At 54.9% G+C, this 25,927-nt stretch overlaps 1 protein-coding gene across 2 annotated transcripts in view; it reads left to right on the top strand.

The window, feature by feature from the left end:
* Positions 1–484: 484 nt before the first annotated feature.
* LRRN2 (leucine rich repeat neuronal 2) overlaps positions 485–25,927 on the top strand; it is a 61,343-nt gene continuing 35,900 nt past the window's right edge. The window contains exons 1-2 of one of the 2 annotated variants that reach the window (XM_060644230.3): positions 485–969; positions 9,314–9,477. The gene's annotated coding sequence lies outside the window, so the exon portion shown is untranslated. The remainder of the gene's footprint in view (positions 970–9,313; positions 9,478–25,927) is intronic. The other variant, XM_060644229.3, reaches the window with a different exon arrangement.

The raw sequence follows: 25,927 nt of genomic DNA, 5'->3' as shown, positions 1-25,927 counted from the left end.
GGGGAGGGAGGGGACAGGTATCTCACTTCATTCTTTAGCATGAGAGGTGCCTGTGCCCAGGAACGCGTTCTTACCCACCACTGCATTCCTTAGTCCGCTGTTAACTTCGGGAGGGTAGTAAAAAATGTGGCCTTCGGAGCGCTATGCCCGTGAGATGCACCTGTCCTCTAAAAGCTGCCGAATTTCCCTTCTGTCCTCCTGGCCTTTGCAAGAGGCTGAGGCAGTGTCAGAAGAGCCACCCCATGTGCTCGCTTCGGCAGCACATATACTAGAAGAGCCACCCCTTTCCCCCTCAGATCCAGGCGCCGCGTCCCCTTCTTCCAGCCAAGCCTAGAGACCACGACCGGCCCCAGAGACTCCAGCCTTAGCATCGGCCCCACCCTACTCCTCCCTCCCGGGTGTGCGTGTGCGTTAGGGAGAGGGGGCCTCTGGCCACTCAGGAGTTAAACTGCCAGCGGGACTGGAGGGGGGTGGGGGGTGGCGTGGCTTGCAGACGGGGAGGAGGCGACCGGAGCGGGCCGCGGAGGTTGGGGGAGCGGCGGCGAAGCGGGCGAGCAGGTTGAGCGCGAAGCCGGGAGGAGGGGCGCGCGGAGGGGCCGGGGCGCGCGAGGGCCTGCTCTGTGCACTTGCGGCCGCGCGGCGCGGAGGGAGCGCCCGCCTGTCGCCCGCCAGCCACCGGCCACGACGCGCAGGGCGGCGCGGAGCCCGGGGCGCGGACGGTGCGGGCGGGGGCGGCGAGGACGGCGAGCCTGCCACCGCGCTCTCCCGGCTCGGGCCCAGGACCGCTCCCCGGACAACTCCGCGGCGGGGAAGGCGCCCGCGACCCTGCCCGGCCTGTGGAGGCGGCGGCGCGGAGGGAGGGCGCGCCCCGGCCTCCCCCAGCCCAGCCCGGGCCGAAGCCGGAGCCGAACGGGGCGCGGCGGCGCGGGCGGCGGACGGCGGCCCCGGGAGCCCGGACGGCGCCCGCGGGTGAGTGTGCGGCCCCGGGTTGAGCCCCGGGCGGCGCGGGGGGGGGGGGGGGGGGGACCGTCGGCGTGGCGGCGGGGGACGCGGCGGGGGAGCGCCGGGCCCGGGTCCCCGCCGCCCGGTTTCCCCGCCGGGCCGGGCCGGGCGGGGGCTGGGGGAGGGGCGGGCCGCGGGGACGCCGGCTGGGGACTCGGGGAGGGAGGCGGCCGCCGGGGCAGACGGAAGCGGGGCTCGAGAATGTGAAGAAGGCGGCCGACCGCGCGGGCAGCACCCGAAGCGGCGGGGGAGGGAGCGGCTGGGCCTTGATCCCCCAGGGGGGCCTTCATCGCCCCCGGGGAGGCCCGGGCCGCCCCAAACTGTTGCGTGGCAGAGCGGCGCCCGGAGATGTCGGGGAGCGGAGCGGTGGCCGAGGGGATAGGGAAGGCGGGACAGGGGCCGACTGGCGGGGTGGAAGCTCTCCGGGGCCGCGGGGACTTCCCCTTCCTTGGAGCTCGGGTGTCCGTGCGGAGGGACAAGGTGGCCTTGGTGTGTCTGTTCGAAGTATCTGGAACCAGGAGCCAGGCTTCTCCCGGGCCGGCAGGGGTCTGTCCGCAGCCTGGGATGGGACATTTGCGGTGGGGGATGGGCCGGGCTTGGGCCCAGCCTGGGGGCTCTGGGAGTGGGAAGCGGAATCGGAAGGACAGCTCTGGGCCCACCGCAGCACCCAGGAGACAGGAGGGGTTGGCCAGCCACAGGTGGTCCGTCTGTCCTGCAGGCGAAGGGCGGCGCAGGCTCTGATGCCCAGCCAGCGAGGAGCCGCTGGTTGCGTGGGGGGGGAAGATGGGGGGACTGACCTCCATTCAGGGCTGAGCTGAGAAACGAAAGAGGTGCAGGAGACCTGGGCACTGGGGGTGGGCCCTAGGGGTATTGCTGTGCTCCCCCTATGTCCCTGTTCTTCCTCCCCCGCCGAAGGAGCAGGAAGGAAAATGTCAGCTGGGCTTTGTGCTCTCTTCCTCAGGCTGCCGCAGCTCCCATCTGTTGGAGCCAACGCAGCTTCTAATTGGACGACTGGCAGGGTCGGAGGGGGTGGGCCGGACACAGCATTCAGTGGCCAGCGATGGACGGTGGGGCCGCAGCTTGAGGCCCCCAGGTGGTGGGGTCTAGACAGAACATCTGCCCCAGGTCAGAGGAAGAGAAGTGGCTCCCCACCAGCTCTGTCCCCATCACTGAGATTTGGGTCTTTCCATGCACCCGGACCAACAGCAGACTCCCTCTTCCCTGCCAGCCTGGGATGGGCCCTGGGCCCCCCCCCCCCATGTCTTCTTCCTGAGTGAGAAAGTCAGGATCCGTTTCCACTGCCCCCTCCTTCTTAAAGGTCCCACCAGCAAAGACCACTGGGCATGGGGTGATCAAGGGCCGTGTATAGGGCACTGAGGCCCCCCTTGCCTGTGGGCCCTGTTGTTGTTAGAAAAAAGTCCGATGTAGGTGGCCTGACCCACTTTCTCGGCTGGCCAGGTGCCCTTATGTGGGGAAGGTGGAAAGAGAAGGGCACAGCTAGGGGTCTGAGCCTTCCAGGCCCTTTTCCTGCCCCTGGGCTGGCTCACACTGAGTCTCCTCCTTCCTGCCTAGGGGGTCCCTCCGGACCTGGATGGGACCTCATTATCTGGAAGGGATGGAACTCAGGCCTCAGTGCCCTGCCAGGGGCCTGGTGGACACCCGGTATTAAGAGCATCCCCAAATCGACCCACTCGCTGGCACAGCCTAACCGGAAAGATACGGCAGAGGCAGTGGGAACCAGGGGTCTGCTGAGACAGCAGGCTTCCTCTGTAACTGTCCACACTTGCTCCCTACTTCCATTCTTTCTCCCTGTGCCTCCCTCCCTCCTCCTCTTTCTCTCCTCCCCTTCACTCTCTTTCCTCTACCCGCATCTCCATCCCCCTGTCTCCCTTTCTGTCCCCCTGCTCTCCAGGACCTCTCCCTCCCTCCATCCCTGATCTCTGTCTCCACCTTTGCCCCCCTTCTCTTCTGAAAACTGCAGCATAAACCACAAGGCAGGCATGTGCGCTCCCCAACATCCTGAAGGGGGGGACACATGCACTGTTGACTTTGCTGTATTCCTTTTGCAGAGGAGGAGCCACGGCTGGCAGGCCGGGCAGCTGCATTTCCCTGGCATGCCCCCTGTAACCCTACCATTTGCCCTTCTAACCGCCCCCCCCATCTTTTTATTTGAAAGAAAAAGAAAATCCATTGCTTTAAAAAATAAATGATTCAATAATTTGTTGAGCACCTACTATGTACCTGGTACTATTTTAAGAGCTGAGGATACAGCAATGAAACAAACCTCTACGTCGAGGTCTCTGGTGGCTCAGTTAAGTGTCTGACTCTTGGTTTTGACTCAGGTCATGATCTCACGGTTTGGGAGTTCGAGCCCCGCATCAGGTTCTACACTGACAGTGCGGAGCCTGCTTGGGATTCTGTCTCTCTTCCTCTCTCTGCCCCTTCCCTGCTCATGCTGTCTCTGCCACTCTTAAAATAAATAAATACACTTTCGACAAACCTCCATGTCTCAGGGCAGAACCGAACTTGTATTTGGACTTCCCACCTGATTAGTTCTGCATCCACCAGGCTTTTTCAAAGACCCACTGCTTGGGGGAAAGGGGCGGGGGGGGGGGGAGGGAGACAATTCTAGTGAATTGTCATCATCACAGTGAGTGGGTGACCTCTAGCATGAGAGGCCCGTCTCCACAACCTACCATTTACCACAAAGCTTACAGACCAGGATCATCCTGTCCTTAAGACATTTCTGATCTGAAAGGCTGGGCCCGTTCGTATCTCACCATTTATCTGAGAGGTGGAGGAGAAGGCCACTGTTTTAGACCGAGAAGGGAGAAAGAACCAAACGTGTTATTTGGCACATACCAAGCACCAATCCATCAAGACCTTTACAAAAACTATCCCATTCAATGCTCCTGACCTTCTAAGGTCTAGATTATCATCCCCTTCTTCATAGCTAGGATATTGAGGACCACAGAGAATAAACCACTGGCCCCAGGTCATATAGGTCTCTTTTAAAATCACTGATTGTCTGCAGTTCCTTTGGTCTTTATGATGTCTGTGACATCCGGTCACTTGCACAGTTATCCGAAGTTACATCGTAACCAAGTTTTTCAGAAGCATGCCTCCTCTTCTCAGTAAGAGTATTCGAATATATAAGGATTCGCTGAATGGTTGCATGAATAAACTGTCTCAAGTGATCAGGCGAGACTGTTTGGAGGAGTTGGGACCCTGAGTGAGGGGGCAGGGAGAGCAGTGGATCTTCCTTGTCCCATACAGATCCGTGACTAGCTGTAGGTAGGCAACTAACCACCCCCCCCCACACCTGCACCCCCACTCTGCATCCAGGTAGAATTGATGGGAAGTTGCTGTTTTCATTCAGGGTCAAGGTGTAGAGGCTTGGTGCACAGCCAGTGTAATGAGTCAATATCACTGGGCTCTCAGCCTCCTTGGGCCAGCCTGGGCTCCAACGCCAAGAATGGGGGGAGGCGGCTTTGAAGCATGCAAGAGCTACTGGGAAGAACAGTGAGTGGGGGCTGGATGGGGCAGGACAGGGAGAGAGTGACCAAGGAACAAACGAGGAGAAGCACAAAGGCAGAAGATAAACTAAGAAACAAAAAAACAGAAGGCAAACGATAAGACAGAAGCAGACAAGGCTGCGGTGGGAAGGAGAATGGGGGGGGGGGGCGTGCCTTTATCTTACACTTCCCTGAGGGGCTCGCTTTCTCTGTCCTGCAGCTCAGAGGCTGGAATATTCACCAGCTTAGCCTGAAGCAGGCATTTGCTTATGCAGTCAGCCCATCTTTTCTAAGCGCCTACCACAGTACCTGCGCTGGGTGCTAGGCACGGAGACGAATTAGATGTCACCCCCGCCTTCCAGGAATTCACAGGAAGACTGTAGAGTCTGGAGCCGCCCAGCTGGGGCTCAAATCCAGGCTCCCCCGCTTCTAGCTGGGTGACACTGGGCATGTCATCTAACCTCTCTGCGCCTCGGTTTTCTCATATATAAACAGGATAATCATAGCACCTACTTCATAGAGTTGTCATGGTGGTTAAATGAGTGGTACATGTAACGGGTCAGAACAGGGCAGGGCACAGGAAATGCTGTGTGCTGAAGTGGGCGGTCAGTCCTAGCAATAATGATGCCAGTGCTATAACACAGGGACGGGCAGTTAAAGCGGTGGCCGTCTCTGCCCGCAGGTCAGGAAATGGTTCTCAGAGGACGTGACATTTGGGGCAAGGCTTGAGTCCACCAGGCACAGGTGGTGGGTCTGGGGACCGTGGTGCCGAGGGCATCTGGGACCCCGGAGGTGGGTATGAAAAGGTGTCGTGCTGTATGCGTGTCGCCTCCTATGGATATCAGGAACACCTTGGACGTGTCCCTCCTTAGCCTCTTTGTTTCCAGGGCTCAGAGCTGAGCTCCCAAGCTGGCAGGTTGCCCAGAACAGCCCCACACGTTTCAGCCTAGAACTGTTGGCCTTTGGGCAAGGGATCTGGCGCGTCCCTGCTGGGACTGGTCTCAGGACCATGGTCCCTCAGATGTTCAGATGGCCTGAGGGAGCTGCCTTTTAGCGGGTGAGCTGAACCAGGTTTGGTTTAGAATTCTGTTTCTCTCTGTACATTTCTTCCACCCACACTTTCCCTGCTGATCAGCATTCGATGGACTTGGCGTCCTGAGATGAAGAGCAGAGAAGGCAGAGGGCTCCTGGGGTGACGACTGTTTCCCAGCCTCTACCTCTCATACTGAAATGGCACACTAATGACAGCAACCAGCATTTCTTGAGCACTTACTGTGTGCCAGGCACCGTGCCAAGGGCTTTACCTACGTTATCCTACTAAATCCTCCAAAACACCCCCATTAGGTAGGTTCTTTTATTGTCTCTATTTATTTATTTACTTTTTAAATGTTTCTTTATTTTTGAGAGGAGGGAGGGGCAGGGGGGTGGGGTGGGACAGAGGATCCAAAGCAGGCTCTGCCCTGACAGTAGCGAGCCCTGTGAGGGGCTCGAACTCACGAAACACAAGGTCACGACCTGAGCTGAAGTCCGACGCTCAACCACGACCTGAGCTGAAGTCCGATGCTCAACCGACAGAGCCACCCAGGCACGCCCGTCTCTAAACTCAAGGAAACCAAGACTCAGGTTCAGTAACTTGCTCAAGGACAAAGAGCTAGATAAAACAAAGGAGTTCTCTCTGACCCGAGGGCTCCTGCCCCTTATCCACTCTCAGAATCCAGTGCCCTTTGGTCCCGGAAGGTTCTCAGGGGGCATCTAGCCCATTCCCCTCCCTCCCTAGGGTGAGAAGCTCCCAAATCCTGCCCAAGCTAGGAACTGCCTGTCCCCTTTGGGGGACCTTCAGAGAGGGTCTTCTCTTTTCTTGCCTCTGTAGGTCACAGCTCTTTGAGAGCCAACATTGGTTCTCTCTGTTTCAGCTAAGTGCCTCCAGGCCACACGGAGCCAGTGGCCTTAGGGAAGGGGGACCCTAACAGCCGGTCCTCACGGCCACAGGAGTGGGAACCAATATGAGGGTGACTTCTGGGAGATGTGAGGGTGGGGTGCAGACCCCAGATTAGGTGGGGATGGTTTGGAAATACCAGCAGGGTGCCTCTAAGTAGGGAGGCTCATGTGTCTTGGGAGGAACAAGTACAATCACTCATCTTTACAAACATCTCACAAGGCGGATCCTTCAGGAAAAAAAACACATGTAAGGAGGGGCAACAGTGTTAGACAGCCAGCATGGGTCCCCCAGGAAAAGTGGGTCTGTCTTACCTGACCCTTTCTTTTTTAAAGAAAAGAGGGGAAGAGAGAAGAAAGCAGGAAAGGTTATGTTCCTCTATAAAGTGAACATTCAAAGGCAGGTGATGAAACGTCTCTCTTTGGCCTGGGAGGGCAGAGGTGGGATGTCCAGGAGAGAGAGACCCCAGAGGGGCAGCTGGTGGGCAAGCTAGAAATTTAAAAGCTGTGCATAAAGGGAGGGGAGGCACTTGGCCTTGCCTGGCAGCCCCTGGCCCATCTTCTACTTCCGGACAGACCTCCCGGTGGGATGAAGCTCACACAGCTTCAGGCCTCTGAACTTCAGAAGGTGCTTCGCCAGAGTTAGTCCAGGAGTAGAATGCTGGAATCCCACTTCAAGAGGGGACATCCAGAATTTTCCTGCCCGTCGTCCATCTCTGAGCACAACTGTGCCTGAGCCATCTCAGACGCAGGGTGGGACTGGGGTCTCTTCATTCAGCAAGTAGTTATCCCAGGCTCTGGGAGTACAGGCAACAGTGAGCAACCAGGGATCTCTGCCCTTGAGGAGCTTATACTTTATGGTCTGGGGAATATGGTAAAAAGAATTGTATGTTTGAGAGTGGCAAGTGCTGAAAAAAGAAAAGAAGGAAGGAAGGGAGGGAGGAAGGAAAGAAGGAAGGAGGCGGGGTAGGAGAGTCTGCGTTAGGAAGAGGAGAGTTCGTAATTTTGTACATCGCGGGCCCGAGGTGACCTTGCTGAGAATGTGAGTAAAGAGGAAGTGGAAGCAAGATGGGAAGGTCACGCCAGGCAGAGGGAACAGCAGGTGCGGGGCTCAGAGGTAGGGCCGTGCCTGGTGGGTTTGGGCGACATTAGGAGGCCACACCTCGGAGAGCCCTGGGGGTGGAACGAACAGTTTCTTCTTTCCTCAGACCAAGATGGGGAGGCTTTGCAGAGTTTAGGGCAGGGGTGACATGACCCGGTCTTTTAAAACCTGAGGTTTCAGCCATCCATTTCAGCATTTCACTGGGTGGCTAGTCAGGAGGTTGTCCAGCCATCGAAGCCAAGCTAGTCAGTCCATCAGAACTTACCCACTAAGTCCCTTTTTCGTGGGTACTGTCTCCCGAGCAGTGTGGGCTGTGGTGTGGGGCAGGGCGGGGAGGCGGGGGGGGGGGGGTGTAGAATGTAAAGAAACAAAAGACGCAGTCTTTACTGTTAAAGAAACCTACCAGTCAGCTGGGGAGGCAAAACTTACACTCACAAGAAATAACGAGGGAATAATACCAGACAGTTATTTAAAACCAAGTGCTAAACTGTGTGATTTCGACTATAAATGTTATCAGAAGTGTGAGCTGTGTGTGGGAGGGTATAGGGGACGCTTCCTCCAGGAGGTGCGGCTGACTTGGGCCTGGAAAAGGGGGTAGGCTGTGGCTCTGCGGGGGGGGGGGGGCCCTCCTGTGGGGAACTTACAGCTGGGGAGTGGGAGGGGGAGAAGGGGGGGCCAAGCAGGGTGGGGCGCAGCCAGGATAGAAGCTCCCCCAGGCAGCTTGGTCCCCGGTACAGGCCTTTCCCCACCATCCCGGGACAGGAGAGCAGCCTTCCGGAGAATGAAAACCGGGCCGCACGGCTCTTGCCCTCTCCTACGGAGGGCCAGCATCGCGGTCCCGTGAAGCCCTCTTGCTTTGAGAAGGTCCCGTTTCCAGCTCTCCAGCGGTTCTCATACATCTGCGCTCTCCTGGTCTGCCACGATCCGCCAGCCTCCTCCCAACACCTCCCCCCCCCAACAGCCCCCAATCTCTCCACCCCTGCCCCATCGAACTCCATTTTTTCACCCAGCCTGCAGCTGGCTTCTTTGCTTCTTTCCTCTCACCGCCTGGTCTCCTGTTTGATGGGTTACTCCTAGAACATTCCAGTTAGTTTCAGTTAGGATGAACTGGAAGTCAAGTTGAGCCAAAAGGAGCAAACGTTCGCCCGTGAGGGGCGTCTGCCCTCGCCCTGGAGAGAGGCTGCCTGGGTCTCGGCAGTTTGGGCTCACTCCCGATGTGTGCAGAGAGTTTGCCCTGGAGTGGAGTGGGATCCGTTGGTAGTGCCCTTGCGTACTGGAGACACAGGCGGACCCTCTGCCCCACTCCCCCCGCCCCCCATTCCCCGGGGCAGCAGGGCAAAGAGCAGGAGCCAAGGGTCCCATGGGCAAAGCGGTCTGCTCAGCAGCCTTCTCCCCCTCCTCTGGGCCGTGGGCAGCCCGGGGAAGGGGGAGAGCCCACCAGCGCTGCCCCAGAGGCTCCTGGCACAATGACCTGGAAGATGCAGGCCTGAACCCAAGGCTCCTCGTGCCTCACCGTCCAGAGGAGCCGGGATCAGCCAGAGCTAGGTTAGAGTCCCTCCCTAACTGCAGGCCCTTGGACATTTGACTTAACCTGTCTGAGCCTCCATAAATCTGGGTCAATAATGCCCACTTCATAGGGTCGTTAATACCAAGAGCTAACCTCGTCGGGTGCTTGGGGAGAGCCGAAAACTCTACTGCCTTCAGCTCATTTCATCCACAGAGCGCCGTGGGTTACGTATTATTTCCCCCCATTTTGCAGTTGAGGAGACCGAGCTGGGAAACGTTAAAGTAACACAGCCAGGAGATGTCAGAGCCAGAATTCAGCCCCAAACCTTTCTGACTCCAGAGCCCTGGATCTCAACCGCCGTGTTAAACGAGCTAATCTATGTAAAGTGCCCTCCACAAAGCAGAAGCTGGATAAATGTGAGTTCCTCTTCTCCTCAATTTCCCCAGCGCCACTCCTCCAAAGAATAGCTCTCCCTACCACATCACATTTCTTTTCCAGCACCCCCTGGGACATATGACAGAGGGAACAACGAGAATGAGCTGTCGGCTTGTACCAAGGGAAAAAATAAGGCTGAGAGAGGGTGAGGAATTTGCATAAAATCTTAAAACACCAGGGCTGTGATTAATACCCAGGGCACCTTTCTCATAAGAGTTTTGTTGTTTAGCCCCACTGGGTCCCGGGCGGTCAGCAGAGGGTGCCTTGCAGACATAAGAACAGAGGCCGTGCTGCAAGGGAGGAGAATGAGAGGCCACCGTGTCCCCCAGGGGCCGTCAAAGCCTGTCCCACCTCCAAATGCTGGAGTATTTCATTCTGGGCCCGGAAGGGTGCTAGTAGGAAGATTGTAAGACATATGCTTTCTGAACTCGGGTACCGTTTCCAGAGTTTGTTATAAAAAATCTGGGGACTTCTCTGGACAAATCTAGGAAGAAGACAGACAGTATTGAAGGTCAAGGTGTGGGAAGCAAGGACGCCATCTCAACTTTACGACTATTAAACCGGTATACCTCCTGGACCAGGTGTAGCGCCAAGAGAGGGAGGTGGGTAATGGGGAGCAAAGAAGAACAAGGTCACGGCCTCAGGGAACTTTTCAGTCTGATGGGAGAGACTATTTGCGTGCATGTGCGGACACGCATGCACGCACGGTTCTATCTGACCTTACCCGGACATAAAAATAGGAGCAGAGGACTGCAGACTAGTCTGAATATATGGGCGCCTATGGAATGGCGAGGAGAGAATTGAGGCAGGTGGGTTCCCCGAAACGTCCCTCCTTTTTTCCTTCCCGGATACTCCTTTTCCGGTGGACACGGAGACCCAGGTCTCTGCACACCCCAGCAGGACAGCCCAAGTCTGCCAACATTCACCCTCAGGGCAGTCGACAGACCTCCTCTGAACTTGCTTGCGGGGATCCCCCAGGGAGAAAAAAGCATCCAAGTCCTAACACTTTAAAACTGCTGGCAACTGAGAGAGTCTTCTGGCCATTGGCTTGCACACATTTATAGAAATTGGTACATTTTTCTTCAGAACGATTGTACAGCTGATCCCTTGAACAGTACAGGTTTGAACTACGCAGGTCAACTTGTACATGGATTCTTTTCCCCCATAAATATATCAGAAAAAATATATGCATTGGAAAAACTTTATTTTGTAAGTAAATATGAATTTCTCTTTCACATTGTTTTCATTTTTGACATGTGGCATTAGTAACACGCATAACATCTGCACATCTACAGTGTTTTGTATCATGTATTATGTATTGATATAGGTCCTGACCGATGATTCATCTTACAAACAGATGACAGAAACTTTTAATGTCAATAAACACAGCACAACGCTGTAAGTGTATTCTCTCTTCCTCTTGATTTTCTTTAAATTTTTTTAATGTTCATTTATTTTTGAGAGAGAGAGAGACAGAGTGCAAGTGGGAGAGGAGGAGAGAGAGAGGGAGACACAGAATCTGAAGCAGGCTGCAGGCTCTGAGCTGTCAGCACGGAGCCCGACGCGGGGCTCGAACTCACGGACTGTGACATCATGACCTGAGCCGAAGTCGGACGCTTAACCTACTGAGCCACCCAGGCGCCCCCGCTTTTGATTTTCTTAACATTTTCTTTCCTCTAGCTTTATTGTAAGAATGCAGTATGTAATCATAGAGCATGTGAAATATGTGTTAATCAACAGTTTTACGTTAGCAGAAAGGCTTCTGGAAGGTCAACACGAGGCTATTAACAATTAAGTGTTCGAGTTTGGGGGGAGTCAAAGGTTATACGTGGATTTTTAACTGTGCGTGGTGGGGGAGGGGGCGTCGGTGCGTTGAATTCTGTGTTGTCCAAGGGTCAATGAGATATGTGTGGTTGGCAGGATTAATGGTCTCCCAAAGGTGTTCACCTACGACTCCCCAGAACCTATGAATTTGCCATGTTATGTGGCACAGGGTCTTAAGGTTGCCATCAGCTGACCTTCAAATAAAGAGGTTATCCTGAATTACTCAGGGAGGTCCCGTGTAGTCAATCACAACCGTCCTTTAAATGTGGGAGAGGGAGGCAGAAGTCATTGTTAGAGCAATGAGATGGGGCAAAGACTTGACAAGACCTTCATCCTGAGAACATGGAAGGGGCCATGAGCCAAGGAATGTAGGCAGCTCCAGAAGCTGGAAAAGGCAAGGAAGCCGATTCTCCCGAGAGCCTCCAGAAGGAGCACGGACCCGCTGACGCTCTGATTTTAGCCTGGTGAGACCCAATTTGAACTTCTGACCGTCTGAACCGTAAGATAATAAATGTGTTGTTTTAAGCCACTAAATCTGTGGTAATATGTTACGGCAGCCACAGGAAATTAATATGAGGCTGCTGTAGGTGGAGCAAAGCCAGTGGACCAGAGCCCCACGGGCTCAGCCTCCTCCTGACCCATAGCCCCAGAGGAACCGCTTCACAACTCACACGCTCTGGACAGCTCGGTGGGAGACACACTGGTGAAACGCAATCCGGTTATTTTCCGGACGATGAAACTGAGGCCCCGGAGAAGGGCCTCTGTCAGAGGTCACACCGAGTTAGCGGAACCGCACAAACTGCGATCCAGGGCCTGCGCCCGTCTTGTCAGAAATCTCGGGCACTTACACACATTCCCTCATCCACTCATCCATTTGCAACAAACGTACGTGTGTGTGTTCACCTGCAAAGACGCGGTGCTGTGCTAAGCACTGGGCAGAAGCAAAAGCAAGTTCCAAGCTCCGGAAGGTGGGAGAGCGTTGCCCGAGTGCTGATCCTGCCCTCGGCTCCTCCCTGAACTCAGTTTCTTCCAAACCCAGGCCTTCCGCACAGGGTGCTTAGGGCCCTAGGGCCGGTCCCCAACTGGTCCGATCACAGGCACCTCCTCAGGTAGAGGTGCAGCTCTGTGAAGGGAGGGGCCCGGCCCCCCAGGCCCAGGCTCACCTGCCCTCCTGCAGCCCTGCAGCATCTGTCGACCTGACGCTCTTCGGGGGCGCAGGGCTGGGCCCTGAGGAGGGGACCAACGCCCGGAATCAGCACCCTGATAGCATAACGTTATCTCCTCCCTGCAAGGCCCTCCCAGCTCTCCCCACAGCACACCTGAGCCACAGGCCGGCCCCCAGGGCTGCCGGCTCCTGGTATCAGTCTCCATGGCAACCCCGCATTTGCCGTTCTGGTTTCTAATGACTTATTGGCAAGTGTGGTAATTTGCAGAGCTTGGCAGGCAGAGCTGGGGGGGGGGGGGGCTGGTGAGGAGGTTGGGGGCAGCAAGAGGGACGCAGCGGTGGGGCGGGGGTTGGGGATTGGGATGGAGACAGAGGCACACTTTCCTTCCCGCCCCACCCTTCCTATTCCCTGCTGACTAACATCTGGAGTAAGGGAGCTGCTTCTGGTCCAGGGCCTCCCCCCCAACCCCCAGGAGCATCCGTTCTCTCCAGGCCCCTGAGAGGGAGACAGATGGACAGACAGATGTGGAGCACAGCTGCTCACCTGTCAGGCAGAGGCAGGCAGGCAGGGGTGGGGGACAACAGCCGTGTTCATCCCCAGCAGGTCAGACCGCTTGTGTTTCCTGATGCTCTCCTGCCTGCTCCCCAGGCCCCATAGCCTCTCTGCCTCACGGGAAGGGAAGCAGGGAAGGTCTGTCCTCAGGACGAGTCCTGGCAGCTCCCCGGCCCTTCGTACGCTCAGAGGACCAAGCTGGATGAAATGCCAGCTTGCATAGGTAGTGGGCGAACCAGCCAAACAATCAAAGGGGGAGAGATGGGGTGGGGGTTGGGGGGTGACTGGCTTCACTTTTCTTCAGCAGAACTTACCCAGCCTCAAAACTACTTCCCCAGGGGAAGGCAGTAGGGAGCCTCTGACCACGTTGCTGCAACAACCTTCCTGCACACTTCTCTGCCTCCCCCCGCCCTTCTGTCTCTGTCCATTCTGTTCTGTTTGTATACCATTAGAGGCAGCCTGGTGGGCCGCAAAGAGCACCGTCTTTAAAGTTGGCTGGCCCTGGGTTAGGATCCTGTGGCCCCTGCTTCCCAGCTGTATGACCTTGGACATGTTTCTTAACCTCTCTTTGAGCCTTGGTTTGCTTCTCTGTAAAATGGGGTTAAAATACCCATCGCGCAGGTTGTGAAAAGGAAACCCACTCATACCTGTAAAATGCTCGGCACATAGTAAGCCCCAGTAAATACGAAAGAATTTTAAAAGTGATCTTTTGTCCACCCAAACAAATAAGAGCGATGTGATCAATAATTTAAAAAATTCCAGTGGCCTCAGTAGGGTTTTCTTTTTTAAATATTTGAGAATAGTCTTCATTTATTCAGTAAATATTTATAGAGTATCTACTGTGTGCAAAGTACCGGGTCAAGTGCTGGGTCTTCCCTGATAATTTACGATGAGGGTGGAATTAGGCTGCGTGTACACTCTCTACGCCTATAGCCTCTGACAGGAGATGGAAGGAGAGGGAGGCCAGGGAGAGCGGGCCAAGATCAGCCACATAAGTGGACCTTCCGTGGATCTCTGAGACGTGGCGGCCCCAAGGGAAACGTGTGCCTTGTAAAGGCTCCATCTGAGTCCTGTGCAGCGAGACCTGCTGCCCGACTCCCCAGAAACAGTGAGTCTGTTTTGGGAACTGGAAAGTGGGTGAAGGAGCCAGTGGGTGGCTGCTCCCCTATTTTCATAAGCCCCTGCTGAGGCTTGAGGGGGCCGCCAGGGACCACTCAGCCACTGGAGACAAGAGCGGCAGACGCACTTGCCCTCACCGGGGCACCTGAGCGGATCACGGATCCCTCAGCTTGGGCTGGGAGGGAGGCGAGGGGAGCAGGGGGGGAGCCGGGGGACTTGGCTTCCACCTCTGCCAGCAGATGGACTTATGCCTGCAGCGGGAGTCTGTCTGTTCTTCTATCAGCCTCCCTGCAGTTCCCTCCGAGACCGAGCAGCAGAGATGCGCAAAACGGAACGTCAGACGGCCGGGGCCCTGGAGGGTGTCTGGCCCACGCTTCCCCCACCTTCTCGTTCACCTTATAGCACGCACACACAGCGATGATGGCTCCGGGACTCTGACCGAGGGCTAAGGGGGGCGGTCAACATCTCAGCACACCCAAACCCATTCCTGTGGCCCCCTAACATAAGTTGGGGAGGTCTAGTCAAGCCAGTTCCCCCAGCCTATTTTTATTGATGAGAAATCGGAGGCCCAGGGAGGTCACATAGCATGTTAGTCTCATCGGGACTGCATATAAATCTCCCAGCTTTCTGACCCTGTGCTGTTTCTATTACCTCTTCTAAAGACTCCTTCCATTTTCTTTCCTGGAGAACATGCTTCAGATGGCAAGGGAATAGAATTTCTCTAAGAGACCATGATTCCCCAAATCTCATAAAATCAGGCTACATCCCCCCCCACACACACACCGTCATCACCAGCCACCCTCCTATTTCAGCGAACCCTTTGGCATCCACCCATAGACATCCTCCCCTTTCCGAGCCCATCTGCTGTCCTGGGTGAGACCAGTGATTCCAGGGGCCGCTCTTACTACGCCCAGACCCATCAGCCCTTCCCACCTCAGCCAGTCGCCTGCAAAGCTGCCATCACCTATTAGAGCATCCTGCTTTCTGGTCACCACCTCTGGTCTCCCAGCCTGCTTGTCCGATGACTCGCCCACAACCATTCTGTAACCCCATTGGGATTTTCGGTCCACTGGCACCTCTCCTTTCTCTCCAGATATAGCCTTCCTCCGCCTTCCCTTCCCTGATTCCAGATGCATTCCATCTTCCATCATTTTAGGAACCTCCCCCTCCAATATCCTAAACTCTCTTGACCCTCTGTCTTTTTATTACCCCAGTCTGGCGAAGTCCCAGTTCTGGATCAATTACTCTCTGCTGCTTTCTGCCCGCATCCAGATAACTCCACCCTCTAGAAAAAGGCACAAACTAAGGCAGATCGGTACCTCCAGAAATTCACCATCACCAACCCACCTTATTCTCCAGAAGCACCTGGTGTTCCCACCACATTCCCCTGGTTGTCCCTCTCCTGACTCCCCACGAGGCCCGTGGCCCACCTTCTTCCCCAAACCTCTACCTTCGCCCTCACTCTCCGCAGAGGACCTCACCTTCCTCTTCACAGAGAAACACAAGGCCTCGGGCAGGACCCCTCAGCTCGTCACACCAGACCCCCAGACACACCTGCCTCAGTGCCTGTCTTCCCTCCTTCCCTCCTGTGTCAGCGGAGGAGGCCACTCGTCCCCCAAGCTGGGTTCTTGATCCTGTTCTCCGGTCTCCTTGGGATCATCCTTCCCACCATGCTCAAGCTTCTCCCATCTTCAACAACAAAAGCAAAAGCCTTCCTCGGGGCCCAGCTCTGCTCCCTCGCACCTTGTCTCCTTTCTCCTGCCGAGCCAGGTCTCCAGGTCTCCCGGGAGAGTTGACCGCCCTGGCGCGCCTCTCTCCTCTCGCTGATGTCTGCACCTCCCACTTCTCCCCCTGCCCCGCTCCAGCCCGGCTCCCTCCCCCGTCCTGCTCTCCAGAGCGCTCTACCAGGGAATAGTTTTTAGTTCTCAGAAGCATCTTTCACTCCCTTCTGACACATTCCTTTCCCTTGGCTTCCCTGGCCCCATATTCCTGGCTTTTCTGCTCACTTCCAAGTCATCTTGCTGACTCATCCTTCCCTTCTCCATCTCTAAACGTTGGCGTTCCGTCTGGTCTGGTTCAAGGCACTCTCTTCCGGCTAGACACTTGTCCCTAGGCCATCTCATGAAAGGCGTCTGTTAACAGCCACGTGCAGGTGGCACCCAGGAGTACGCCCCCAGCCTGCATCCTTTCGTCTCCGTTCACATCCTTAACATCCACCCGTCCAGCTGACGAAGTTGGGTGTCCCGAGAAACCTCAGACTTGGCATATCGAAAGACAGTCTTGATTCTCGTCCTAAATCTCTCACTGCCTTCTCCGCCCCCTGCCGGCTCCCCTCCAGTGTTAGAGAATGGCACCTCCTGCAGCCAGTTGGATACGCGGGGAGTCACTGTCCAGCTTCCCCACACCCCCGCCCTGCACCCCTTGGTGTCCAGTCCCTCACCAGGTGGCTGTCTGATCCCCGGGTAGCACCCAGACCCCGCCACACAGGGGTCTTCACAGCTTCCACTTTACCCCAACCTGCACCACTGGGGTCACCTTGTGACTGGTATGCCTGCATCTACCCTCACACTTCAAGTCCCATCTCGGAATAGCGACCGCAGTGACCTTTAAGGGATACAGATCTGATCTGAGCACAATCTCCCATACTCTCAAAACACTTCAGTGTTTTCAGTGGTACCAGTGCCCCCTCCTGCTCTGCACCCCGCACATTGGATTCTTTCAGTTCTTGGACTGCTGGCCTCTTTTTCGCCTCTTGGCCTTTACACCTGCTGTTCTTTGGCCCTTAGTCACTCTCTCCGCCTCATATTCGTCCTCCCATCTTTCAGATATCAGCCCAGATAGCCCTTCCTTAGAAAAGTTTCCCCAGGGTACCTCGAGAATCTTCTCAGGCCCGTGTTAGACACTCTCATCATGTCCTGTAGGCTTCCTTCATAAGATGCATCATGTTATCTAATTATAATTGTTTACTAGATAAATGTCTGTCTTTGCCAGTAGACTGTGGCGCCATGAGAGCCAGGGCCCTATCTGTTCAGTCCACCATTGTAGCACTGGTTCCTGGCACGTATGAGGCGTTCAGAGAACATTTGGGGGGTGAATTCCTTAGTGAAAGGTCTTTAGATACAAAATGGATCTCATGGGAAAAGCCAGAGGGAAAAGCAACCCCAAGTGAGGCATTGGTAGACCAGCTGACCAGGCCTGGCCCTCCTCTTCCTCTCTCTCCTCCTTTCCCTTCTCTGCCCTCGCCTCCCTAAAGACTCTGCCCGGATTCAAAGGGGATTTACTCCGATTTTCCAAGCAGAGGTACAGGCCCCTCTTCACCAATAGTTCTTTCAGCAGCAATGGCCATAATCTCTCATACCTGAACAGTTCTTTACAGCCTAAAAGCTCTTCCACGTATGTTGTGGTGTCTGAGTTTTCTATGTCTTTTGAGCCACACTCCAGCTTCCTGTGTGTTACGGACCCTTGGTTCACAGTGGGGGGACCTGTAGCTCAGGAAGGCTTGGCGGCTTTCCCACAGTCGGGGCTGGTCAGTGAGAAGGTGGACTTGAACCCGGTGCTTGTGGCCTCAAAAGAGGATGCTGCGGGTTCTGGCTTATCCGCAGCAGTGGTACCAAGGAAAAGTCCACGAAAAGCAAAAACCCACGTGGTGTGGGAAGAAGAGGGTGGGTCTGGAGGGTGGCGCGCAGTCTGGTTTTCAGGAGTCTGACCTCCTGTGTGATTAAGGCCAGTCCGGGTTGGCTTTGCGGTGCCCGTGCTGGGCCCCTCACTCCCTCAGATACTTACAGTTCGTCATTCAGTGCTGGGATAGACTCAGCGGTCCAGCTCTCTCTGGGGTCCCCGGAGCCGGAGTGCCCGGGGAATCCACACAGTAAAGAGCCAGGGTGGTTGAGGCTGGTGGGGGACAGTGGCTCCTCACCCCTGCCTCCCCAAGGACAAAGTCTGGGCTCTGGAGGGATACACGGCCTCCTTGGCTTGACCTATGCCTCCTTTCCAGCTTCTTTTCCTGCTTCCGTCCGCCTCCCAAATGCTCAGGTAAAACCAACTGCCCCTGGTTCCGCAGCCATCCCGTGCCACCCATGCCTCCAGGTTTTGCTTGGACTGTTCCTTCTGCCTGGGTGCCCTTCATATTCTCCTCGCCTGGCTGATTCTTGCCATGCCTCGATACTTGGCTGTAATGATATCTTTTCCAGGAAACCTTCCCCCAAGCCCGCAGAACTCCTCCCATGTGGTAGGCACACTCAGCACATCCTGTTAAAGATCTCTCTTTGCTGTGTCTTCCTCTTCTGCCGAAAAGGAAGCTCCTCAAGGACAGAGACTGTGACTTATCCACATTGCGACTCCAGTGCCCGGCGTATCGTAGTAACAACAACAATATGTAATAATGGCTTACGATGTGCTAGACGCTATATTAAGTGCTTTATATTAACTCAGGGAACCTCAAAAATAGCCTTATGCTGTAGGTACTATATCCGATTTAAACACACACACACACACTTTTAGGGAACCTGGGTGGCTCAGTCGGTTAAGCATCTAGCTTCAACTCAGGTCATGATCTCATGCTTCATGAGTTTGAGCCCCACATTGGGTGAGCTCGAGCCCTCCTTCGGGTGAGCTCCGTTCCCTCTCTCTCTCTCTGCCCTTTGTGGGATTCTCTCTCTCTCTCTCTCCCTCTCTCTGCCCCTCACTCACTTGTGCCCTGTCTCTCTCAAAAAAACAAAAAAATAAAAATAAATGTCTTATTTTCAGATATGTATAGATTCACTAGAACTGCAAAGAAATGTACAGGGAGGTCCTGAGTTCTCTTCATCCAGCCCTTCCCATGTTAACAGCATACATAGCTAGCGTGCAATATCAAAACCAGGAAGCTGACATTGATATAATGAGCTCATCCAAATTTCACCGGTCATATATGCGTTCGTTCGTGTGCGTGTAGCTTTGTGTAACCAGCACCACAATCAAGATTACTTACCTGTCCGAGGCTCCTTGTGCCAACATTTCTAACCACACCCGCTCATCCCTAACCCCTGGCATCTGCCCCCTGCCCCCATGGCTACGATCATCTCACAAATGTTACCTAAATGGATTCGCACTGTCTATAATCTTTTGCTTTGGGCTTTTTTTTTTCTTTTACCATCCGTATAATTTCCTTGAGGTTCATCCACGTTGTTGCCTATGTCGAGAATGTGTTCCTTTTTGTTGCCCAGCAGTATTCTGTGATAGGGATGTGCCATAGTTTAACCATTCACGCACCGCAGTATGTGTGCATTACCCCATTCAAGTGAGAAAACGAACTTGCCCGGGGTTGCACCGCTAGGAAGTGGCACTCAGTATACATTTAGTAACAGGCACCTAATAGATGTTTATTGTACCAAGCTCAGCTCAAGGAGGACACTTCACGTTCTTCTCTGGTGTTTTACACAGGGTGGGTGCTCAAGAGATGCTTGCCAGTGAGGCTATGAATGAGACGGCGTCTATATTTACATGGGTGCAGCCACGCCTAACCTATCCCTGTGCCTAGACATTCACAAGAGAGAACCAGGTCCCTCTCAATGTCTTACGTAACTGCACTTTCAGTTTCTCTTGGAGTATCAGAAAAGGAAAATTGGGACAGTAAATATGGTCATACACAGGGCTGGCACTTAATTGCCTAAAATGCCCAAAGCCATTGGTTCCAAATTAATATGTGCCATATTTGCATGGTAGTTTGCATCTAATTTGCAGGTTGCTCATTTTAGCACAACGCGGAGAAACCCTTACAACTCCTGCTTCTTGTCGCCGCTGCCCTCTTAGCTGCTCCCGGGTCAGGCTGTGCCACTACAGCCTGCAGAAACAGTGGGTCGGGTCTTGAACTCACCCACCCGAGGCTGAAGAGTCCGCCGGGCCATTTTCTCCTGTAGAAGAGGAGCCGCATTATTGCCACTCGGCAGGGGCCTCCGGAGGCTTAATTAAGGAGGATTTGTGGAGCTGTTGGAAGTCCTCAGCCTCAGGTGTGGAGAGCCAAATGCGATTAAGTGATTGGAAGGGAACCACAAGTCAGACCAGTCTCGCTCTTGGGCACAGCGCCCGGGAGATGGGCTTGCTTGAGCACCTCTGCCCTCCCTCGGTTGGGAGAGGTGAGGTGCCAGAGAGCCAGCCCCGGGCTCCAGCGACAGGGAGACATCGGAGATCAGCGGGGTCTCCAGGGCGAGACTTTCACAGAGGGTGTTGGGAAACGTGTCCCAGGGCCTCCAGGGGAACCTGTGGTTTTATTCCAACCAAGGCCTTACCAAGGGCCTGGGGTTAGAGGGACAGATAAAAAGGGTAGGTCCGGGTAGGTCCTGCCCTCAAGGAACTGCTAATGGGTTGACCTCTGCTCAAAGCAATGAAGAATAATTAAATGCGGGAACTAAATTGTACAGGCCCTAAAGCTGATGGTAATGGGTGGAAACAAGAGACCGAGTTAATTGGAGGACATGTCCTGGAGGAGGTGAGACACACGCGTACCCCCCCCCCGGCCCCCCACAAGCCTGAGCTGAAGAATAAGCCTGGGAACGTGCTTCCCAGTGGTGCTAAACCAGTGACCCTGGCTCCAGGAGAAAGTGTTGGCCGAAAGCAAATACGGAGCTAGCGTGGAGTTCACCAAGGGGCATGAAACAAGGCTTCGGAGTAATATTGACCTTGCGGCAGGCGATTCGGGATGGTGTCCTCAGACCCCTGGGAACGCATGACCCCTCTCTGTTGTCAGAGGCACTTCAGAGGAAGAGCTGGAGGAAGGGAGGATAGTTGGGAGTAGTTGGGGAGGCAGAACAGTCTGTTGGGGGGAAAGGGCACGTTAGGCAGTGGGGCCAATACTGGGGAGAGGGTATGTGTGATCGGAGACCCATGTCCTAAGGAACTCAGGTGGAGGTTCGGCGCTTTAGGGCACTGAATGGGGAGGAGCTACCCCTGAGACGGTGACTGGGATAGAGGTAGAGCTGCTGGGATGGGGGGAGTGGGGAGATGCTGCACAGAGGCCGTAAGGAGAGGCAGCCACGGAAGAGTGGGGAGAGGCTGGTCCCGGAGGGAAGGTGAGCGCTGGGAGCACCGAAGCCGGGAAGAAAGCTCCCAAAAGGAAGGGTTTTAGCCACGCTGGGTGATTCTGGCCAGAGCCCCAGAGCCCCAGAGCCCACCGACCCCTGAGAAAACGCTGCTGGATGATGGCGCATGGCCGCGTGGCCGGGAGAGGGAGGAGGCTGTGTGTTTCGAGGGAGTAACAGACAGAAGGGGCATTCTGATGGTTGTTCTCAAAGGTGGAGAGAGGATACATGAAGGACTAGGTTTCCTGAGGAGGGGGGAAGGGAAGAGAGTGGTGTTCACAGGGAGGAAACCTCTCTCCCAAGTCAGAGGGCAGCGAGAGAGAGTGGGCCGCGAGGGGGCCGGCAAAGGGGGTCACGCCCGCCACAGGCACAGGCCCCCTGAGGTGAGCAAGGTCATCTCTGCGGAGCAGGGTGCGGAAGGAAGGAAGCACAGCGAGCAGCAGGTGTAGACAAGGGCTCTGCAGAGTGCGCCAGGGCGGCAGCAGGAGAGGAATGAACGGATTGCAGCAGAGGGGGCGGGTGAAGCCGGAATCATGAATCTATAATAGGGCTGGTCTGTCGGCTTCCGTACTTCTCCCTGCGATGCTTTGGGAGGAGAGAGATGGGGGCAGGGAGAACTGAGACAGGGGCAGCGGTGGCCTCAGTTTCCCAGGCTGCCCAGCCTTCTGCAGAGAGACCCTCCCAGCCTGGCCTCTTCCTGTGAACGACCCAGCGAGGAGGTCCGTTCGCCCGGCCTTGTCGCCTGGGGAACTCTGCACTTTGCAGAGCTTGAGGCCATTTCTACTTGGCCCGACTTATCAGTGGGCCCGGTTCTAAAAGAGCCGCATTTGCCCTCCCCTGCTCTCTCTGCCCTGTTCTCATTTTTCTCCCCTCCTTGCTCTGGAGGCCGAAGCTTAATAGCCTGCAAGAGGGTCAGACGGGGAAGATGAATGCCGGCTGGAGGGGGGACTGCCCGGGCCTCTCCGTGAGGGAGGTGATGGAAGGCGGGGAACAGACAACAGATAATCCAAGGAGACAAACAGGCACAGGGAAGAGCTTGCAGGATAATCCGAACGGTATTTCCACTCGTGCTTGGTATGTGCTGTGGTGACCTCAGTGCCTCCGATCTGCTGGTCTAATTACGTCTGGCTTGGAGAACGCTGGTTGCATTTCCCAGAGTAGAGGCAGTGAGGAGAAACCGGGATGGGCAAAAAATGTTTGTTGGAAAGCCACCAAGTGAATAATCCTCAAGTGCAAGCTCAAGCAGGATGGAGGGTCTGTGATGGCTGCCGTCCTAAGACTTGAGGCACCAGAGCAGTCCAGATGCTGGCAGGTTCCTGATCAACGTATTCCTCACACCTTGTGTGTTGACCCCTTCGTGGCCATGTTAACCAGGGAGAATGGCTGGCAAATCCCTTAGGAGGAATGTCAGGGCAGCGGTCCAGTAGGGCATCCCTGTCCCTACCTGTACCTTGCTGACATGCCCCAAGTCCACAGGCTGATGCCTCTGGATGCTCTTCGCTGGAGGAACTATGAAGACCCCCAGGGACTGCTGCCCTCCCCTCCCCTCCCCCCCCCACCCCCAACATTGGTTGATGCTTCCTTTGCACGTTTGCTATCCATTAGTGTGTGGTCCAAATGAAGGCCGGAAAGGGCCTCCGAGGGAAAGCACATAAGATTGAAGGAATATCCAGGCTCTGGAAATGATCCATTTGAGGAAACATGGGTTCTGGTTTCCGCTCCGGCCTCAGTGTCCTGTCTAATCTTGAGTAGCTCACCAAAGCTTTCGGGGCCTCCGTGTCCCTGCTGATGTCATCTTTCCATCTCAGTCCCTTGAGCGGGGAGGTTAGTAGAACCGGTTTCCAGTCGTCATGAAACCAAGCTGTGCTGTGCCCTAGGCAGTGGCACCCCTAGTTCCTCCCAGACTTATGACGGGGCTGGACTGTTTCTTAGGGTCCAGACAAGGGACTGTGGCTAATCTAGAGCCACCTGACCTGTGTCTAAGGCCTTCCTCCCAGCTACTTACCAGTTGTTTGACCTTGAAGTTATTCTTTACCTCAAGGTCAACTTTTTATCCATAAGACTTATACCCTAACACCAAGATGTTTGGGGAAATAAGATAACATGTGAGAAAGCATTGTGCAAATTCTCAAATGTGCTGTCACAGTTAGAGGTTGAGAGGGAGAGGTGGCAGGGAACAGGGAAAGATCAAGGGCTTGAGTCGTACAGAGTTCACAGGCCAGCTATTTGAGAGTTTGTGGCCTTGGACGAGTTGGCGAATGTGTCCTAGTCTTCATTGCATCTTTAATAAGGTGGACGTAAGTAAGCCGGGTCGGGGAATTATCGCGAGGTCCAGATGACATGGTGTTTGTAAAGGGTCAGACGTATAGTAAGTGCTCCCAAAATGTTCCTCCCTGCCCTGTATCTCATCCCTCCCAGGCCTTCAAGTCAAGGTCGACTCAGAAGACGTCATTTGCATACATTTTCAGACGTTCAGCCTGTCCTGGCATTTAGCTGTGGAAATGCCACACTGTCGGCACCTTCCCCAGGGTCTCCTCTTTAAGCCCGTGTCTTCAGTCTTTGGGTTTCTTCTTTCTGTCCAAGGGCCATCCCGTGGTGCTCCACTTCTGCTTCCCCAGCCAGCAGCAGGCTGCTCCGTGATGTTTGCCAGGGTGCCCAGGGGACAGAAGTGCTGGAGAGGGCTCCTTGTCAGAACAATTCTTTTTCCCTGATGAGGGGGCCCACTCCCTGTCCTGATCCTTCTTCGCCCAGAGAGCTGCCCCACATTTCCCACTACTGCTTCCTCTATGCTGGAATGTGGCCAACCTCTAACCCTCCCTGCCAAGGGCATCTGGGAGTCCTTAAGCACCCCGCCACCCCTCATGGCTCCCAGCAGGATGGCACTTAGGCCATTTGACTGGGCACATGTCCAAGCCCCTGTAGTCTTGTTTGTGGACCGCGTGTCTCAAAAATCACCCTTGGGGAGGACAGGGATGTTATTAACAACGTACATTCCCAGACAGCACCCCAGACCAACTAAATAGATTCCAGAGCGTCCAGAAATCTGTATTTTAAATAAGTCCCCGTGTGATTCGTATGCACAGTAAAATTTGAAAGCCGTTGGTGTCTTTTTTTCCTCTCTCATTTTTATTGAGGTGGGACTCCTACAGTGAAACACACAAATCATTAGGTGTGCAACTTGATGAATTTGTCCACAGGGTTCGTGATGCCCCCCAGGTTACCCCAGCCCAGATGGAGATGCAGAACCCTTCCAGCTCCCCCGAAGGCTCCCTTACGTGGCCTGGAGACGTGGCCACTATTCAGAGTTCCAGCGACATGGGCTAGTCTCGCTGTTTTCAAATTTCATATGATTGGAGCATTGGCTTCTTTCAATGTTATGTCAATACTCCTTACTCTTAAAGGCCCAGACAACTCCTCCTCCATTCCCTGCACTTGCCCTTTCCCCCAAGATAGGTAGGTAGACAGGCAGGCAGATAGGAACAAATGAAAAAAGAAAGAAAGGAAACAGAGTCTTCTAGGTCCTGACCTTAAACCCCTCTGTTGCAGCTTCCTCTCTGTCCTCCCCTCTTCGAGCCTTGTGGAAGTCACGTTCGGTCACCGGCCTTCAAGCCTTAGTGCTCTTGGAGGCTCAGGACCTGTCACTCTGCGGCCGCGGAGGACCTGGCCGCCCATTCCCCTGCCGATCTCTCCATCAGCTGCCGGGACCACTCATTTGTTGTGTGTGGACTGCCAGAGAGTCCAAGCACATTCCAGATGAAATTGGCCAATTTAAGCTACAAATGAAAAGACAAATGAGATGGAAATTGCACAGAACAAGCCTACTTCTCATCAGTAGGTATCAGTCCTGACATGCTGAGCCGAGCAACTTCTTTAGGCTTTTCCCTGCAGCTGAGGTCAGAAAGGCTTTCCCAGCCTCGGTGAACCCCAACCCCTTCGCATCTGGCCAGGGCCAGGCAGAGGAGCAGCCCAGGAAGCTTTGAGGGGAAGCTAGCAGGGGGGAGGCGAGGGGAGGGGTAGGAGGGGACAGGCAGAGGACCCAAAGCAGATACGGAAACAGGACAGTACAAAAAGAGGATTCGGTCATTCCAAAAAGAAGGGGGAAAAAAAACGTTTTGAGCACCTAGTATGTGCAGGCCCTGTGCTGAGTGTTCAGATTACAACAACAGACAAAGCTTGCCCTTAAGGGGCTCCCAGCCCAGGGGAAGGAGAGAGAGAAAAGACGTGAGGAGGAGAGAAAAAGCGAGAAGAGAAGGAAACAAGGGAGGAGCAGCTGGAGGGTGTGCAGGACATCGATGAGCACACACAGCTGGAAAGGAGGAGTGAGAGCATCCCCACCCCCACCCCCACCCCAGGCAAGCCAAGGCCATCTCAAGACCAGGGATGTCCTGGAACAGAAGGGTACAAAGTCCTGGACCAGGGAAGGCCAACCACGAGGGAAGCCTGGCCAGAAAGCCTCACCGACAGCTGATCGGTTCTTGGTGAAGTGTGGAGGAGTGTGGCTGGCAGGGAGTGAGCTCACCCATCCAGACAACCAATGAGTAAAAAATTCAGATGGGGGCGTATTGCCTATTGTGTAAAGAGGAGTGAAAAACCCAGGAGTTCTCAATCCCTGGAAACTCGTGCACTTTCTGAGTCCAAGTTGTTGCAGAGAGGCAGGGACTACGAATTTGTTTTCATATGGATCCAAGCTAAATACGATTTTTGCAATAATAATA

Source organism: Panthera onca, chromosome F1, assembly GCF_046562875.1.
Source record: "Panthera onca isolate mPanOnc1 chromosome F1, mPanOnc1 haplotype 2, whole genome shotgun sequence".
Taxonomy (NCBI): Eukaryota; Metazoa; Chordata; class Mammalia; order Carnivora; family Felidae; genus Panthera; species Panthera onca.
The sequence above is the reverse complement of the archived record's forward strand: the minus strand, read 5'-3'. Positions and strand labels throughout refer to the sequence as shown.